This window comes from Ceratotherium simum, chromosome 9 (assembly GCF_057802395.1).
Source record: "Ceratotherium simum simum isolate JZ-2026a chromosome 9, ASM5780239v1, whole genome shotgun sequence".
Classification (NCBI taxonomy): Eukaryota; Metazoa; Chordata; class Mammalia; order Perissodactyla; family Rhinocerotidae; genus Ceratotherium; species Ceratotherium simum.
In genome coordinates this window covers 1519728-1536592 of record NC_141908.1, presented here as the reverse complement: position 1 = coordinate 1536592, position 16865 = coordinate 1519728, and the positions used below count along the sequence as shown (strand labels likewise).

Below are 16865 nucleotides of genomic sequence, written 5' to 3'. Positions count from 1 at the left end.
GCTGGAGCATAGCAAAGTAGAGGAAGAGGGGTGCGATGAAAGAAGATTGGAGAGTTCTGCAGGGGCAACACATCGGGCCCTGTGGTCCATGGTAAGGATTTTAGTCTTCACCTTAACAGCCAAGGGCTTTCTTCCCATCCTGTAATTGAGACCTTGGATCCACTGGCTCATTGAACTCCCTTTCAGGTAGGTATGAGGCCCATATTAGGGAGTCAGTATACCATATAGGTAAAAAGCAGGGACTCTCAAAGATGCCAGATAGAACTGGCTCTGCCTCTTATTATCCATGAGACTTTGGTCATGTTAAGTTACCTCTTGACTGACCTTCAGCTCCCTCACTGTAACATGGGGACAATAGTGCCTACTTCACAGGGTTGTGGTCAGAATGAGTAAGACTACATAAAGGAAGTGGCACCCAATCAACCCAGCCTGCAGCAAGTGCCCAATAGGTGTTAGCTATGGTCACTACTTCCCTACACAGTCCTCGAGGAGCCCACATATCCTTAGGACGTTCCACCCATAAGGGACTGGCCTCTCCTTTGGCCCCTGGGGAACTAGTGTATGACTCTTCTAAACCACTGGCGGTACTGCGGTTAAATTTTGGAATAGGAAGCCCTCCTCTTTGGCTTAATAAACAGAGAATGAATTTCTGAGCAGTTTCATCTGCCTCTGTCCTTATTAAATGAAACACAAACTTCCCCTTAGGCCATTCTGTCCCACCACATAATGAACACGTTGACCATGTGGTTTGGAAAACAAGAAAATAAAATCAGGTCTATTTAGAACGCACAGGGCTGCCATATCAGAGAAAGGATGAGAACACATCAAATGTGCCCTTGTCCAGGATGAAAGCACAGGCAACAGTTGTTTCAAGAAGTGGTTGGTAGTCGATTAAGGGGGGAGATGACATTTTATATTAACAAGATGAGGAGAGGAGTAGTATTGTCACTCTGATACAGCTAGACATGACGAGATGTGTGAGCCTCTTTCAAAAAATTCTGAATTTTAGAGTGAAGACCAAGAAAGTAAAAAGAATTTGGGAGGATAAACTCAGGGGAACATAAGAGTGACAGTTATGGATATACTTACATTCTTTCCCATCCTACTGGATTCACTAGTAGTGTTACTAAGACTTGCACTGATCAAGTGCCTGCTCTGTTCTTGCACCTGTGTTTTGTGCTTCGGACCAATCGTATGTGGTGGAAAAACAGATTTTGTAGAGTATGGAGATATCTCATTTTTCACCTAAATTTTCACCAATACTTAAAAGAATGACACTGAAGTAATCCTTAAATTTTCTGAGCATCAATTTCTTCTTATGTAAAATGTGGGTAATAATACCTACTTGTAGGGCTGTTGCTGAGAGAAATGAGATGCCACCTGGTCAGATTCCAATATTGTAAGATTGCAAATCCAATGGGCATAGACTGAGCGGGAATGGGTGCTATGAGCATTGCTTAAAATAGGGCTATGCACAGATTGTGAGGATGATATCTAAGGCTTGACAGAGAGCCTTTCCTCAGCACAGGTGTGCCCCTGACCCTTACTGTCCTGGTCACACTTCTATCACCACTTCCTCCAGACTCACCTGGAATGTCTGGATGACCCATCTCTTTTCCACATTAAAGACTGTGATGAATACCTCTCTCTATTACCAGTACATTGCACAAAGCCTGGCAAAGAGCATGGGCTCAAGACGTTTTATCAAACCGAAGTGCAGTCCCCAACATGAAATTCCAGAGCTGTGACTGGATCTCTGGTGATAGGCAACTAGAGATGCCTCAGACATGGAAGTAAACAGAAGGTACGCAAAGTTAGACAGGAGGGGAAACCCAAGCATGGCTTTGGTGGCCAATGGGAAGCCACTGGTGTCAGTTTTATTAGAAGATGTGTGCTATTATCTGCCCTGCAGATAATAGTCTGTCTCTTAAACTGCTCACAGACTTCCACTTCTAGCCAGAATAAAGTAACAGGAACTGGATTTACCCTCCTGCATGAAAAAAGCTAACAACAAAAAATGAGACAAAATATATGAAACAGTGGTCTTCAAGACACTGGACATCTGGTAATGATACCTAGATCATATAGTAGGTATATATTTAACTTTTTAAGAAGCTGCCAAACTGTTTCCCAAGATGGTTGTACCATTTTCTTTCTTTCTTTCTTTTTTTTTTTTTTTGATTTGTTTGTTTCTTACATTTGCACCAGCAGTATATTATAATTTCAGTTTCTCTACACCTTCATCAGCACTTGGTATGGTCAGACTTTTTAATTTAGCCATGCTAATATGTCTGTAGTGACATCTCATTGTGGTTTTAATTTGTATTTCCCTGATAAATTGTGCTTTGGGTGTCATTATTAAAAAAATCACTACTTAATCTAAAGTCACAAGAATTTTCTCCTTTGTTGTCTTCTAGAAGTTTCATAGTTTAGGTTTTACATTAGGTCTATTATCCACTTTAAGTTAAATTTTGTATGTAGTGTGAGGTATGGATCCTTTTACTGTACTGTTGGGTTCCATTTGATAAAATTTTATTTATAATTTCTGACAATACATTTATGAAGATCAGTTTTCAGTTTTCTTGTTTTCAAGGCAGAAATTTTTGTTATGATAGAAAAATTGTCTATTTTCTGCATCCAATTTCTTGAGGATAAAAATTTAGCTCTAAAATAAAGCAATTTGTCAATTCAAGTAAAATGAAGTTTCTTATGTTGTTGAAATTTCTATTTTAATTTGTTTTTGTTTTCCATGGTTCTGTTAGTGGGAAGGAAAATTGGTTCTGTTAGTGAAGGAAGGAAAGCCAACTCTGGTTTACCATGGTTTAATACATAGATTAAATTTCTTTGTAAGCATATTTAAATTTGTAAATTAAAATTAATGCAAATATGATAGCACAATGGAGCTGGATGTACTGGTGTAAGCAATGTCAATCTTTCTGATGGAAGGCATGGCAGGAAATCTGAGTTACCTGCCTCTAGCACCCCATTTACAAAACAAACGCCCAGTAATGAGAGACTGGTGTTGATGTAATTATGATCTGCTTAGAGTAGTATGGATGTTGTATTCTAGGTGGGGCAACAGGATAAACAGAAAATGCCGTGTGGAATGAGCAGCTTAACTAGAAGTCAGGCTTCCATTTGCAGTATTAAAAAGGGGAGAGCAAAAGATCTGGGGGACATGAGTAGAGTGAATCCAACAAGGGAGAACCAATGTAGATAAATCAAATTTAAAATTTTCAGAGGGTGAATGACATCTTTTGATGGCTAACATAATGAAAAAGAGGCATTTGAGTTATACTTTTCTTGCTCTGGATGCTATCTTTGGAGATGAGTTATTGACGGTCTCTGCCCTGCAGAAGGTAACCATCTAGGAGAATAGATGTCTCAGATCACATTCCAGAGGCTGCTTGATGCAGTGGAAAGAGCATAGTATGTGGAGTCAGTATTTTGCCAGTGACATTGGCAAGCAACTTCACCACTCTGAGTGTGTCTTCTCATCTAAAAACTAGAAGTAATTCTCTCTCACTGGAGAGAGGCATACAGCAAGGCTTCAAAACTTGTGCCATCGTCTTTGCTTGTAGAGCTGAGTGACCACTATGTGCACCCACCCCACCTTATCCGTCTACATGAAGGCCCCTTAGGTACCTGCTTGCCCCTTCAAGAACCTGTGCAGGAACAGCTCCAGGTGTGCTCACCCACCCAGTCTGCCCCACCATGATAGAAGCTCTGGACCAGGGGAGGCTCTGGCCTGCAAGTCCACCCGTCACCCTCACTGGTCCACAGCCCAGGCCTGACTCCAGAGTGGGCACCTATGGAGATATTGAGATGGAGCACAACTTTCAACTCATTGCTGCCAAATATTTTTATGAACACTTCAGAAGCCTAAATATGGCATAAAGAACATACATATATATTTTATAGATCTTTACTCCAGAAATAAATAAATCAAGTTTCCTTCCTTGTGAATAGCATGAAAAATGTCTTTGCTTTAGTGGAAACCCCGTAATAGTGGTCTTGGCTTTTTGCCATCAGCAAATGTTTATAAGCTAAGGTCTTAGACGGAGATGAATTGATTATGTTTTTTTTACTTCGAAGCCTCACAAAACATATTTTGCCTGAGAGTTCACTAGAAAAACAGGATTTGTCATTGTTCCTAAAGTTTCACTATTTAATGCCAAACAGCTTAAAGCCACAGTAGTTGTTTTTTGTGTTTCATTGACTGCCTTTGATTACCATGCTAATTATATTGTAAACAGACTCCAAGATTCTTAGAAAGTAGCAACTTTAACGTTATTTCAAGGTAAAGGACTTGTTCAGAGATCATCAGAGCAGGACTCACTCCATCCTTCTGTGCATGGAAAACCAAAATAAGCCCTTCAGGAAAGGCCCTGCAAACTAACGTCATTTTCACATACAGTATGCTGCTTGCTTGCAACACAAGGAGCCAGAGAGTTTCCATCTATAGAGGTCCAAAGCAGATAGCAGTGTGTGTGTGTTTGCGTGTGCATGTGTATGATAGGTGTGATGGGGGTGGGTGCCAGGTCTGGGGAGACTCCTCTGAAGGCTGTGTGAGTCCATTTCATCCCACCTTGGAAGGCCTATGGCAGAGCCATGCTGCTGCCACACCCTCAAGGACTCCCTTGAGCTCCCATAGCACTTCTAAGATCGCATAGATGAGGCACAGCAGGCCTCTATGTGGAAAAATGCCATGTTTCTTCATTGTGATGTCACAGGAGCCAACAAGCCAGAAGATAAAAGGACAACCCTTGACCCGTTATTCTCACTCCCAGGTTTTGAGGGCAAGATTTAATATTCCATTGCTGACTCCCTGCTCTGTGATTTCACGTCACTGATTTCTTCCCATATTTACTTCTTGTTGCTTCTTTTCCTGCTGCTCATCAACAGGGAAAAAAGTAGGGGGTTAGTCTGTGCTCAAAGGTGTGCACTGGCCCCCACATTCCCACCACCTTGTCCCATAGAGATTTAGGTCTTGTGTAAGGAAAAGAGCATCTTTGTCCATGGCCAGATACTGATGATGTAATGGAATCCAGCTTCTCCCTCTCTACATGAACACCAGATGTCACCAGACTTGCACCTCAGGTCAATCGAGGGGCTCTATAGAGCTTCGCCCCTTTCCCCTTCCAGTGAACACTGGCGGAGTGGAGAGGATCCAGGGGTTGGAGTCTGTGGCAGAGACAGGGAAGATCCCAGGGATTGATGTTCCCTTTCCGTGGTGAGTAACTGTGGCTGGGATGGGGCTACCTGGCCAAGTACTGACTCCCACTCTCTTTGCATTGAGAGGTGATCATGTTGTTGGTTCTTGCCAACACAATGCTGGTGGAAATGGTGTGAATGTTTCTCAGGCTGAGGTTGCTAAGTATTGGGCAAGAGATCCTCCATGCCATCCTGCTTTCCCCATCTGGCAGCTGGATGATGCCAAGAAAACCGAAAAGTCACAAAATGGCGAGCCTCAAGGGGAGGCAGCCTGGGTTGCTAAGTGACTGTCTGGGGGAGGGCTCTTCCAGGAACATCACATTGGACTTTGCATGAGAGAAAGAAACTTCATGATATTAAGTCACTGAGATTTGCAGGCTACTAGTTATAGCAGCTAAGAAAACAAACCTGGTAAATACATGGTCACATTGATCTGAATTGGGATCTAGTCTCTGCCATGTTACCCTAGATCCTGGGCAAGCTACTTACCACCTAAGAGGCTATACAACCAGGATTATGATATGTGTTTGTGAACATAATATGTAAGTAGACAAATAAAATCCCACAAATCTTTAATTAAATTTAGCTGAAAAGAGGGGGCACTGGCTCACAAAATCCAAAGAGGCATTAAAGGAAGCCATGAAAAGACCAGGAGTGCTCTCCACTAGGATGTGATGGGGCCCAGGGCTTCAGCATTAGGGCCACCATCGCTGCATCACAGGTCTACCTCTCAGCTTTGCTGACTGTGGATACCATCCTAATATTTGTTCATTTGAGATCATCTTTCTCCACACAGCCAAAAATGTAAAAATAGAGCTGCCAACACCACCTATGCTTTACACCTTACAACTTCCACTCCAGGGAATAATTGATTTGGCTTTCAAGTCCCCAGGTCCAAAATGCCAAGACAGGGATCTTTGGAGCAATTGGCTACAACAGATGGGGTGCAACATCACGGGACGGGCTGTGTCACAAAATGTTAGCTTTATGGAAGCCAATGCACAGGGTGAGAGCTAAACCATCAGTGTCCACTATGCAATACTGACCCCACAGGATTATCAGCAGCACAAGAAAATGGACAGGCAAGCCTGAACACGAGCTCTCTTTCAGCTCTGAAATAATTTCTATAGCCCCTAGGTTTGCAAACATCTAATGAACCTCACCATGACCTGTCTGAAGTTGACTTTCCGTGGCTTCAATGAGCTGGTCTTCCTGGTGTCCCTGCTCTTGTGAGATGCCCCACCTCTCAGCCACCAAAGCTGAAAACCAGAGGCAAGGTGTATCTCTCCATCTCTGGTCAGTCCCCGAGCCTTCTTATTCTCTAGACGATAAAGACCTCATAAAAACTCACACGGTTTCCCCACACACTCAGCAGTGAGGCACCTCTGGCCTCCATTCAGCTATCCCCCTTGAAGTGTTCATCCTGTACCCTCCTCATCTCTCTTCCATTCTCCTCTCCACAATCAGCCGAGCAACAAGTCTCCAGGAAGCCCACGATCACCACCAGGCTGCCCTGCGGACCTGCCCAGTTCACGCCCACCTTGTATTTTAATTGCACCCACCCATCTTCTTCCCCCACTGGACTGCGCCTCCCCAAAGGCTGTGTAGACAGCTGTCGTCGCACGGCTATGTTTCACCACTGACATTTGGCACAGTACCTGGGTGGCAGGCACCCTGAAACGCCTGTTCAGGTGAACTAGGCGCTATGGGAAGAACACGTAACGCATCCAGAGCATCTGTCCCACAGTTCCTCCCTCCAGCCCTCCTGTCAAAAGGTTCTTTGTGGCTCACATAGCATGACTCTCCCCAACAGCATCCCATGTCCTCACACCCACAGGGCGCTCACTCTGGAGCCCGAGGCACTTGGTAATTCTGAGGTTTTCGCTGGTCTCTCTGGAAGGCACCTGGCCTGAGCACATCCACAGTACAGAGGAGGATCTGTGAACAGGTGCAAACCAGACACGATTTCCACGGGAGGAACTGAAATCTACTTTGTAGAAAACAAATCCTACGTTATGTTGTATTACAATGTAGTGTAATAGTAAAAAGCGTGTGATGAGAGGACGTTTATCAGAAATCTTCCCCTTTTCAGCCAAGTGACTTTGAGGAAGTCACTGGCTCACTCCGACTGCAGCTGTCACACCTGTCAGAGTTAAGACTAGGCTCTAGGGAGCTGTGCAGCTCGCGTGGGACCATGACTACAGAAGCAGTGCCGGGCCCGCAGCACACAGAGCCCTCACCCACCGCTGCTTGTCATCAGTACTGCCCCCAAATAGTTTCTCTAGTCTATAAGTAGTATTAATCAATGTTCCGTAGTCCATGAGTAAATACAATGTTAATGATCTTATAATATTTCATGCCATGCAATTATAAAGAGTAATAGTAAAAGCCAACACATATACTAAGTTCATTCCAAACACTCCATGTAAATTAAATCGCTTAATCCTCATAGCAGTGCTAGAAGTAGGCCTACTAGCATCCCTGTCTTAAAGATAAGAAACTGAGACCTGCAGAAGGTAAGTGACTTGCCCACGGTCACCCAGCTTTGGGAGGCAGAGGTGGCATCTGAACCATGGAGCCCCTGACTCTGTGCTCCTAGGAGTGTGTTATGGACTAAGTGTTTGTGTCCCCCTAAAATTCATCTGATGAAGCCCTAACCCCTGGTGTAGCTGTGTTTGGAGATGGAGCCTCTGAGGAAGAGATTAGGGTTAAAGGAGACCATGAGGGTGGGGCTCTGATCTGACAGGATTAGAGTCTTTACAAGAAGAGATACCAGAGAGCACCCCCATCTCTCTCCACCATGTGAAGACACAGCAAGAAGGCAGCCATCTGCAAGCCCAGAAGAACATCTTCATCAGAAACCAAATCTGTGGACGCCTTGACCTTGGAATTTCCAGCCTCCAGAACTGTGAGAAATAAATTTCTGCTGTTTCTTGATTTTCTCCTCTCCGTCCACCCATTGCAGGTGACTCAGACCCCTCGAGGTGAGTGAGAGGTGGGCAGGGTGGGATGTGTGAGGATGGGAGACTGGCAGCCAGTGGGTCTATTCACACCTGCTGCTCTCTTGGAAAGCCTTCCCTGGACTGTGCGTTTAGGGATAAAGTGGACTTAAAAATATTCCCCCAGGCCACAATCAGTTATCATTATTCTGCTTGCACAGACTTGGGCCAGCTAACATCATGCCCCTAAACCGCTATAATCACCTGTGTGAGTAGAGTTAGCATGGGCAAGCTAAACTGTCCACAGCCCCCCGAGGCAAAACTTCTGGTAAGAGGTGCAATGTCAGACTCTGGTTCAGCCTTGTGATCTAATTTTTAGCTCAAAAAAAGATGTGAGGTGGTAGAGGCTATAGTAAGGAGGTTTGATTCTCAGTGGTGTTTCCATTTTAGAGAAATGAACTTTTTAAGTACAAAAATTTCTTAAACCTCCCAGCACTGGGTCTGTCCACACAAGCGGAAAGAAGGGTATAAATGCTCCCCACTAACATAATGCTCAGAGCCTCCCAGCTTGCACAGCCAGACTCCTGGCAACCGGTCTGAGCCTGTCCTGTCTGGTCCAGGGCTCGCTAAGGTGTGCAGTGCAGAGTCCCTGTGCCTGCCACTCACAAAGACGTGCTGGGCACTTCTTGGTGCTGAGAACTGGCTGTCTGCGGAGGACGCAGCCTAAACACAGGGAGGGACAACACTGAGTACTGATTGTAGGGCAGAGAGAAGGTGTGGAGCCAGAGCTCTGACCTCCTGGGGAAGCTCAGAAAAACCTCATCTGTAGCCGGAGACTTTCCTCTCATTTATGGCCTGACAAAGACTCTGAAGGCATTTTATACGCTGTGAAGCTTTCATGAATGGAAAGGAATCTTTGACATGGCCCAGAAGGGAGCTATTCCAAGAATATAATTATGGGGAATATATTTTCATTATTAATTAATTCATTAATTTCTTTATCTGCATTTATCAGATCTCTATAATGGGCCAGATCCTGTATTAGAAATGAGGATAAAATGAGAGGTCAGTTGTGGTCCCCATGTAGAGTTTAGTAGGGGAGACGGAGATGAAAATAAAAACCAAGAATTGTGATATGATTGACTTTTACAGGCACTTTCATCACCAATGACAAGTTTTGTACCAGGCCCTTTGCTACAAATATGAGAAGGCCTGGCGGCTGCTTTCTCAGGCCAGCCTGGCCATGTGCAGAAGACTAGGACGAAGGCGGGTCCTAAAAGCTCTCTCACAACTTCAACCCTGGCAGACGGGCCGTGGGCTCAGCCTGTCAAGGGACCTGACACCTGTGCCAGATCATAAAAGAGGAGTGGAAAGTTATGAAGTGGATAGATGGCAGAGGAGGACAATTGTGACAGAAGGACCAATCACACAAAGGCACAAGGGCACAAATAAGGCATGCTGGGATCTTGCCTGGCTCCCAATAACTTTGTGATAAGCTGGGTGGGTTAACTCTATCGCTTCCTGGGAGTCATTGGCTCATGGACTCACCTGACCTATCCCTGCGGGTAAGGCGTCTAGGATGGTAGAGTTCCTGCCAGAAGGGGTGGTAGGGAAGGTGCAGGAAGGAGAATAGAGCTGGCCCTCACACCACCTGTCTCTCACGTTCTGTTACGCCTGCTGGTGAACACAGCTACTCCTTGCACTAGATGCTGAACCCGGGTAGGGACATGTCCTATTCATCTTCACATCCATCCTTCATCAAAATGTCTTCTTCAGATTCTGAACTTCATAACAGTTTCTTGACTGTGAACTGAAAACTGGACAACTTTCCATTCTCACTGAGGAACACAGACTTTCTGGCAAGTCTTAAGTCACTTTAAGGAAACAAAATAAATTTCAGGAACAAAAGTGCCCCATGCAAATCAAACTGCTGAAGGAAAAGCCTGCCTGGAAATTGGGCTGTAAGGATTCTGAAAAGAATTGCTTCTACATCAGACCTGGCTTGTAATATCAGGGATCCTTGTTCTATTGCCACTTTTTGGTTGAAAAGTTAAAATGCTGGAGAAAATGAAGCAAGATCTTCCAAGTTTTCAAAGTCAGCTGAAGCCAGTATTCAAAGACGTCAAGCGGCTGACATTTCATAGCAGTGAAATTAAACAAATGTAATTTGCAGATCCTCCACAAGGTTTAGTAATGAAATGTAACTTTACATATTGCAGTCTCCAGAAAGATCTCACCATTTCTACATAGACTAAATCAGATAAAAACATCCTAGATGTCTCATTAATTTTTATCTACTTGAGAGACAAGATTTCTTTTGACATATCTAAAGGAATTCAGTTAATGCCATTTGCTTCTCAGCTGCCCTCTTGTGAATTCCAAGAGGGGACCTCATTCTGAGCTGTGTTTCAGATTGCTCAGATGGCCTTTAAGATGTGAATGTGTTTTAGACACGTGAGACTATTGTAATGTGTCTCAAGGAAGTAAGAAAAAAACTAAATTATAACTAGGATTCTACAGTCATTTTGCACTATCAGGACTCTAGGGGAAGGTGAGGCAGGTGGTCCTTCTTTACTTGTCAGCCTTTCAGAGTCACATTTCTAATCCTTGCGCTCTGCTACAGGCCCAGTTTGGGTCCAGTCCCAAGCAGCCTGGGTTCTGTTTGGAATTTCAATAGCCATCAATTGCTTTGTTTTGTAAGCACAAAACAAACACAGTCATCCACTCCAGGATGTAGTTAAAGCATTACGTCTGGAGAAGCAGTGTGGTCTGGGTCTAACCTTAGATTTGAGGGTCCAACTTAATTTTTCATCTTAGTAATTGTGGTTGGCTGATCACATTAACATCATCCTGTCGTCGGCATGTGTGTTCATGTAATTTTATATCCCTTCACTCTCTCATTATGGGCTTAGCCATGCGACTTGCTTTGACAAAAGGATCAGTAGCAAGATTGACACAATAAGTCTTGACAAAGTGCTATGTATTTCATTTCTCTCTTATTTATCTTTCATTGCTATTAAACAAACAAACAAACAATAACAACAAAACAAAATCCCACCAAGGACAGCCTGAGAACATTCCTGGGCTGGCCTGCTGAAGGGAGATGAGAGAGTCTCTACATGAGAGACATACACAGAGGCTCGTGGAGAAGACCCAGTTGCCCCAGCTGAGGCTATTCTAGACCAGCCTGCAGCCAACTGACCTGTGTGAGAGAACCCAGTCAAGAGCAGCAAGGTATCTACCCAGCCTGCAACTGAGCACAGACACAAGAGACCAGAAGAACCACCCAGCCAACTTGTAGACCTGTAAGGGATACTAATGACTTATTATTTTAAACCTCTGAGTTTTGGGGTGGTTTATTATGCAGTAATGGACAAAGATACACTAACTCTGAGAATTTGAGCAAATCATGTGATACCTCTGAGCTCCTGAGTGTACACACACACACAAGCCCATCTCTTTGCATTGCTGTGAATACTGAGATAAAATACCTGGTATTGAGTAGGTCTCAAACAAATAGAAGTCACTCCGCCTATTGCCTTACAGTGACACACTCATTGGCTTTTCTTATCCCTCTCCTATTCAAAATATTCTCCATTTGTTGCTTGAAAAAGTTCAAATTTCCTAATGTGCTGTTCAAAATGTTCTGCCCCATATCTATTTCTCTATTTTATTTCCTCTATTTCTGCCATTGTTAACTTTACTCAGAGAATATTGATTATGAAGGAGAGACGGTGAGACTGACTGTATATGCATTTCAGCATGCATGGCACTATTTGCCAAGCATGTTACTGGATGTTTTACATACATGGTCTCACTCAGTCCATTCTCCTGGACAGGTATGATCGTGTCCCTTTGCAGATGAGTATACTGAGGCTTGGTGAAAGTAAGGAGCCTGTCACCAAAATTACACAGTTGATTAGTGGCTGAACTGGGGTTTGAGCTCAAAATTGTCTGACATTAAAACTGATGCTTTCCCAAATATTCCCAATAACTCTTCAAGATTAGGTAGACTAGACCAAGTTAAAACTTTGAGGAAGATGATAGAAGCAATCTTGGTCAGGAGTCTGGGGACAATGAAAGTGAAATGTTAAACAGCATAAGTGAACAATCCTCAAAATGTCAGGACCTACTACTTGGAGACAATATGCCGAGGGGTTGGGTGGGGAATGTATATAATTGATATTAAGGCAAGTGCTGAATATAAGCATATATACTGGGAGAATCAATTCATTGAGAAAACATGGGACATAAATGGAAAAGGACCCGTGTCTTCTGGCTTGGCGTTTGGGGATCCAAAAGGGCGAGTTTTAGTAGATAGGTTTAAAACCCGACGGTCAACTGATGCTGGAGCCTTGCTCTTCTCTCATGTTCCTATCCATTCCAGCAAAGAACAAAACGTACAGAGCTTTCTCTTTTAAATAAAATCACAATTTCCTCTAATATGAAACTATTTGTATCAAAGTGGATATGAAAACAGTGAACGTTCTTAAGAACCATTCACAACTATTACCATTTTTACATTTTAAAAACACTTTTTATGTTGAAATAAATATGATTTTACAAGAAAGTGCAAAAGAATGTCCAGTGAGATTTTGTGCAATGTTCACTCAGCCTCTCCCAATGTTAACATCTTGCAAAACTATAAGACAGTATCAAACTAGAATACAGTATCAAACTAGAATATAGTATCAAACTATAATACAACATCAGACTAGAATCTGGTATCAAACTAGAATACAGTATCAAACCAGTAGACTGATATTGGCACATTCACAGAGCTCCTTCAGACTATTCACTTGTGTGTGTATACGTGTGTGTTTAACTCAAAGTAATTTTATCACGTGTAGCTTTGTGTAATCACCACTGCATTCAGCATGCTTAACTGTCAGATCGCCACGATACTCCCCATACTCCCTGTATAGCCACACCCACCCTGCCCCCTCCAGTCCTAACCCTTGACAGTCGTTACTCTGCTGTTCATATCTGTAACGTTGTTATTTCACGAATATCTTATAGAAGGAATCCTGCAATATGCATTACCTTGAGATTGGCTTTTTTTCGCTCAAGATAACTTCTGTGAAGTTTACGCATGCAGTTGTGTGTCAATCATCTGTTCCTTTTTATTGTGGAGTAGTGCTCCATGGTACAGATGCACTACAAGTTTGTTTAACTTTCATTCACTGAAGGAAATTTAGGTAGTTTCCAGTTTGGAGGCTGTTTACTAATAAAGCTGCTATGAGTAATTTTTTTACAAGTTTATGCCTGGAAATAACTTCATTTCTCTAGGATATAAGCCCAAGAGAGCAATTGCTGGGTTATAAGGAAAGTCCATTTTTACTTTTGTAAGGAACTGTCAAACTATTTTCCAGAATGATTGTACTATTTTACACCCCTACCAGCAATGTATGAGAGATTCAATTTCTGGTGGTATCCTCACCAGCATTTAGTGTTATCAATTATTTTAGCCATTCTGATAGGTATATAGTATCTCTCATTGTGGTTCTAATTTGCATTTATCTAATGTCTAATGGCACTGAACAACTTGTCATGTGCTTATATAACATCTATATAGTATAACTTCTTCAGTGAACTGTCTATGCATTTCTTTTCCCATTTTCTTTTTAATTACTTGTATTTTACTGCTGAGTTTTGAGAGAATTTTTATGTATTCTAGATATTAGTCTTTTGTTACACACATAATGGGCAAATATTTTCTTTCAGTCTGTAATTTGTATTTTCACCCTCTTAGAGTCTTCCACAGAGCAAAACTTTTTAATTTCGATGAAGTCCTATTTATCAATTTTCCCTTGTATGCATAGTGCAATTGGTTTCAAGTCTAACATTCTCTCCTATGTGTTATTCTAAAAGTTTTATATCTTGCACTTAAGAATGACGATTCATTTTGAGTTAATTTTCATGTAAAGTGTGAGGTTTAGGTGAATATTCACTTTTTTGCCTATGAATATCCAATTGCTCCAGCATCATTTATTAAAAAGGCTATTCATCCTCAATTGGGTTGCTTTTGCTCCTTTGTTGAAACTTAACGGGACGTGTTTGTGTGGATCTATTTCTGGGTTTTCTATTGATCCATGTCTATCCCTCTGCCAACACCACAGTGTCCTGGCTCCTGTAGCTATACAGCAACTCTTAACATAGGGAAGAGTGATTTCTCTCACATTATACTTTTCTAACCTTTTTCTGGCTGTTCTAGAATGTTTCCCTTTCCTACAAATTTTAGTACACATTTATCTACATTTACAAAAAGTCTTGCTGAAAGTTTGATAGGAGTTTTCTTAAATCTACATATCACTTTAAGGAGAATTGATTTCTTTACTCTATTAAGTCTTCCAATCCTGGAACACTATGTTTCATGAAGCATTAAGGTCTTTGATTTTTTTCATGAGCATTTTCTAATTTTCATCATGCAGATCCTGTACATGTTTTCTCATATTTATACTATGGTATTTCATTTTTTTTCCAGCAAGTATTGCATTTTTATTTGGGTTTCCACCTATTCATTGTCAGTATATAGAAATACAATTGATTTTTGTGTGTTTATCTAATATCTTATGACCTAAGTGAACTCACTTATTAGTTCTAGGAGGTTTTTGTTGTTTTTGTAAATTTCTTGGTATCTTCTATGTAGACAGTTGCACTGTCTGCAAATAGAGGCAGTTTTCTTTCTTCTTTTCCATTTTTCATGCTGTTTATTTATTTCTCATGCCTAATTGCAGTGGCAAGAACTTCCAGAACCTTGTTCAATGTGTGTGGTGATACAGGACATGCTTGCCTTCTTCCTGGTATTATAAGCAAAGCCTTTAGTCTTTTACTGTTAAGTGTGATGTTGGCTGTAGATTTTTGTAAGTGCTTTGAGTTTGAGGAAGGTCCCCCTCTATTCCTTCTGTAATCAGATTTTTTTACCATGACTGAATTTGAGTTTTGTCAAATACTTTTTTTCTGTATCAGTTGATGTAATTATGATTTTTCTTCTTTAGATTGTAATATTGTGGATTACATTGATTGATTTTTTAAAAATATTGAACCAGCCTTGTATATCTAGAATATATCCCACTTGATAGAGGACTATATATGTATTGTTAGATTGGATTTAGTAAAATTTTATTGAGAATTTTTGCATCTGTTTTCATGAGAGATATTGATCTCTAGGGGTATGCATGTGTGTCTGTGTGTGTGTGCAGGCCCACGCTACTTGTCTGGTTTTGATAACAGGGTGTCTTGACATGAGTGCAGCCATGTTTGGCCACTCCATTGACCTACAGCCACCAGCACAAAAAGAAGTATAAACGCTGCTTTCTGCGTGGTGGGAACTGGCCCTTCTGCCATGGAGATAGTTGCAATGTGTAAGAATTTCAAGGCCCTTCGGGCGCCGCAGCCTGGGGCAGACTGGCCATCTATGCCGAGCTGGAACGATAAGCAGGGTAAACAATGCATGAACATAACTACTGGGGTGGGACGATAGCTAGGGGCTCAGTGCACGTCCGCCACTGATAACCATTTGTGCATGGGAACACTAGATGCTTGCTCTGAAAAAAGCTCTGTAACTGCTTACTCTGAAAATTATTGATGCTATAAATAACTGCTGGGGACTGAGACCTGGTGAGAGTTCCACCTGTGGAAGGGACGCCTTGCCCAGGACGAGTGATCCTTGCCCAGCCGTGTAGATTGACAGGACTCTCCCGGCAGTAGGGCGTGGATGTTGTGAGTAATTGATTTATTGTGGAGTAATTGATTTATTGTAAAGTAATTGATCTGATGTGTTCTCTTTTCAGTCAACCTGGTGTTTCTCTTTCCGGTTGATTTGTGTCATTTCCCTTCAGTCGATCTGGTGTTTTCCTTTCTGATCCATCTGATGTTTTTCCCTCTTATTATATGACCTATCCCAATCTGCTGCTGTCTCAGCTGATGTGGATGTTTTCCCTTTCCAGTTGAGCTGGTGTGTTTTCCCTCTTATTATTTGACCTATTCGGATCCGTTTGCAGACTATCGCCCTTACTATCCTCTATATAATAAAATATACCTTCAGTCCATTTGTTTGAAGTGAAAAGTTTCTTTTACGTCTCCGATGGAATCCCGGAACCTCTCATAACAAAGGGCAATTTGACCTCGCAAAATGAGCTGGGAGGGATTCCCTTCTCTCCTATTTTCTGGAATAGATTGTATAAAATGATGTTAGTTCTTTTTTAAATGTTTGGTAAAATTATTCAGTGAAATCTTCTGAATCGAAGATGGGAAGAGGGATTTTAATTATGAATTCAATTTATTTGATGGTTATAGGACTATTCAAATTATCTTTTCAACTTGACTGAGTTTAAGCAATTTTTGGGTTGTGTAATTAATTGGTATGTTTCTTCTAAGTTGTCAAATTTATGAGCTTAAATTTGTTCATAGCATTCCTCTATTATCCTTTTAATGTTTGCAGGATCTGTTGTGACATATCCTGTCTTAGTTTGATATGGATGTTTTTATCTCATCTATTTTTACCTTTATAAATATTGCTATAGTTTTAACACTTTTTTTATATTTAGACAAAAGTTTGTCTCATTGATTTTCTCTGTTTTCCTCTTTTCAATTGCAGTCATTTCTGCTGTCTTTATTATTGCCTTCCTCTTCCTTTGGATGTATTTAGTTCTTTTTCTAACCTTAAAGTAGAAACTTACATTGTTGATTTGTCCTTCTGTAAATGTTGAT

The 16865-nt window shown here is 41.8% G+C and overlaps 1 long non-coding RNA gene across 3 annotated transcripts in view; it reads left to right on the top strand.

Moving 5' to 3' along the window:
• Nucleotides 1-15668: 15668 nt before the first annotated feature.
• LOC147916209 (uncharacterized) overlaps nt 15669-16865 on the top strand; it is an 85884-nt gene continuing 84687 nt past the window's right edge. For all 3 annotated transcript variants that reach the window (XR_015553136.1, XR_015553134.1, XR_015553135.1), the window contains exon 1: nt 15669-15875. This is a non-coding gene — a long non-coding RNA (uncharacterized LOC147916209). The remainder of the gene's footprint in view (nt 15876-16865) is intronic.